The sequence below is a fragment of the Orycteropus afer genome, unplaced genomic scaffold (assembly GCF_000298275.1).
Source record: "Orycteropus afer afer isolate SDZICR_OR568_19922 unplaced genomic scaffold, OryAfe1.0 scaffold00021, whole genome shotgun sequence".
NCBI classification, from domain to species: Eukaryota; Metazoa; Chordata; class Mammalia; order Tubulidentata; family Orycteropodidae; genus Orycteropus; species Orycteropus afer.
The window spans coordinates 9,692,373-9,695,756 of NW_006921608.1; positions in this window are offsets into that span (position 1 = coordinate 9,692,373).

A 3,384-nucleotide genomic window follows, 5' to 3' on the forward strand; every position below is an offset into this window, starting at 1 on the left:
CTAGACTCTGGATGTTGGCCAGGCTCTTTGGATACGGGGTGGAGTCTCCTCAGCCCTGGGCTTCAGTTACACCTTCCAAACCCACTGGGACAGCAACTCTGCTCCCTTGCTTTGGGCGGCCCCATTTTCCTAGTCTATCTGAGTGGTGACCCCACCCCCTTGGCCCAGCAGGCACAATTCTTCTCTTTCTTGGGCATGGCAGTGCTGCCCAATCAGCTTTGGATGGTGGTTCTATCCTCTGGCACATGTTAATGGTAGCCCCAAACTCGGGAACCAAGTTGGCAGAGATTCAACTCTTTGAAATCTAGGCGGTTGTGGCCTCTTGGACCCTTTGAGATTGAGGCCGCTCTGCTGATCTCTGAGCTGCTCCAAGGATGGTTCTGTTCTGTTCTTAAGGAAAACAGATGTAGCTCCTTTGGCCTGTTTCCTGCCTGTAGAATTCCAAGAGGCAGGATTCTCTCATTTCATCTTTCTCTGTCCCCTTCAGTCTAAGTTGGTGGGTTTTCTGCTACAGTAATTGTTTAGATCCATCAGTCACAGGCTTAATCTCTTTAACAAAAGTTTGTGTAGGCATGTCCTTGGTGGAAACTCTAGGACACGTGTTCTTAGTTTGCACAAAATTATGGCCTAGCCAAGTTGACATATTTTTTGGGGACACAATACAATCCATGACACAAGAATAGGGGAATATTTGGCGATTTTTGTGGTTTGGATCATGCTCTTGTTTTTGTCTTTGTTCAGACATGATTAGAAAGTGGTGGTGTTTTTGTCTTGATCCACCACAGTCACAGAGTGGCCTTGTCTGATGCTGGTGTTCTGACGTTGTTTATGCTTCCCAGGAGAAGATGAAGGTCAAGCTGGGAGGACTAGGCCAGCTCCTGGCTGACTGTCCGGGGCTGCTTGGCTCTAACTCAATGGGGTTCACTCCTGGCCATTGGGATTAAGGGCCATTTCACTTTCTACTTCATGGTCTTTTGAAAAAAAAAACTATTTTTTTTTTTTTTTACAACAATCGTGCATTATTTATTTTAGAAAAATTCCTATTTCCTTTTTAGGAAAAAAAAAAAAGGAACCATACCAGAAAATGTTAAGCTGAATAAACAGAGTCCCTATGCCATTAATGGGAGGAGCAGAGAGCCCCCAGGAGCAAGAGTCTCAACCGCTGTCCAGCTCTGTATCCTGCAGCCTGGCCCCACTCAAAGATTTTCCCAGGAGGCCGATTGGGTGTGTCAGTGTTAGAATTTAGATTGGATGGAAATTGGTGTTGCTCAAGATATCACCCCAGGGTTTGGGTGGTGAGAAACATGGCTGGCTTGTCAACTTTGGGTGGAGACCACTTGGCCACCTGCTTGGCGGGGCTCACAGAGGCTGTGTCATGCCTCGAGCTGTGGGCTCAGTCTTGCCTGCCAATTAGAATCACCTGGGTCATGACGCTGAGCAACACCTGGACCAATTAAACCACTCTCTGGGATGGGGCCCACTTACGAGCACTTTTTAAGCTCCCCAGATGATTCCATTGTGCAGACAAGTTGACAACTCACTCAACTAGCAACTTTTTCTCTTGCTCCACTACCTTCTCCCCGTTGTGCCTCAAGCCTGCTGCTACCCTTGTCAGACCTGTCATCTCTAGCTCCTCTTTTCCACTCCCATCCTATCAACTCCAGGCTTGGCCCTGAATCATCCCAGAAATCATCTTTATCTTCCACACTCCCTGAGTGATCTTTGTAAATAAAAATTGGGGTCACTGGTTCTCAGCCCTGGCTGTGTATTAGAATCACCAGGGGAGTTTTAAAATAAACTCCCAGCACCTGGGCTCCATCCTCTGATTCCAGTGCCTGGGGTGGGGCATTAGTATTTTTAAAAGTTCCCCAGGGAATTCTATGGTGCAGGCAGGGTTGAGAACACAGCTTTACACTTCTACTCCCTGACCTAGCAAGGCCTGAGTAAAGATGCTCCTTGTGTGGTTATGCTTGTGTGTCAACTTGGCTGGGCCTGGTTGAGTGGCTGGGCAGCTGGTGGTAGTTATTTCCCATGATGAAACTGGCAGTCAACTCCACGGTGGGAACTACCACAAGCAGTTGAGTAGCTGCCTTAGGGAATGTGGTCTGCTTCCTGTATATAAGCATAAGCCTTGGGGAATGGTCCCTAGCCTATGGCACACTTGGACCCTGCATGTAGCCGTGAGCAGCCTGCTATGCTCTGCTGACCTTGGGACTTAAAATGGACTTAAGTTAATGGCCTGCCATGTGGTTTGGTAACATCAGGACTGTGCCTTTTTACTTGTCAACCTTGGGGCTTCTCAGCCTCAGCAGCCAGCAGCTGTCTTAGTGAAGAAATGCCTCTAGCTCCAGTGGGCCAGGAGTAGGAGGCAGAGCTGGACCCCAAGGTTGAGGGGCTTTCACCTAGCCCCTAGAGCCCGGCACTAGGTAACCAGAACACTCCCCTTGTAAACTAAGGCATAGGTAGCCCATCTTCAGGGCTCCTTAGGGGAGTTTGTTGATAACCTCCAAATCAAAATGATCACATGTATTGGATAACCTCCAAATAAATCTTGTTGGGCAAATGAATGAGTGACAGCAAAGGGACAGACAGGCCTTGGAGACAAATGGACTCAAGTTCTAATCTTGCCCTTGCTTTCTAGTTACGTGATCTCGTACAAGTTACCTAACCTCTCAGTCTCCCCCTTCATCACTTTGCCACAGCTCTGTTAGTGGTTTACATGTGTGGGCAACCTGTGGGAAGGGAGGAGTCAAGGCAGACACAGTGTAGTACCTGGTGTTGAGGTGGCGTGGAGGAGGAAAGGGAAAAAAACACGGAATGACATCCAGATACACTTGGAGGGAAGTTTGCAGAAGGCTGGCTCCTGCAGTAGCAGATGGGGCATACATCAAGGAAACAGGCATCACCTCTGTCACAATGTGCTTGCACAGAGCTCTGAGCCAAGGTGGCTGGACAGGATGCTGGGGTGCCCCCTGACACCCCCCCCCCATCCTCCCTGAGGACTCAGGCTCATTCTTCCAGTTTCAGGAGCATTCTGTCCTGACTGCTGAGAGCGAGTCCCTCCCCAGGAACTGCCCTCAGCCAAAGGGAATTGCCTGGTCCAAGCCTACGCCCCGTTCCTAGGACAGCCTGTATCGAATGACTGGTCAATGAGGGGTACGAAGCCCTAGCTTCACTCCTCATAGGATCAGCTGTGAGCTCTATTACAGAGGCATCCCAGTTCAGCCTCTTCTGCCCAGTCATGCTTCCTTCACTTTCCTACAGGTGTTGCTCCAGCCATCTCCCCAGTAAGACATCTGCTTGCACATCTCTGCCTTGGAGTCTATTTGCAGGGCACCTGACCTGAGAAAGGCCCTTAATGTGTGGGTAAAGAATGAACAAGGC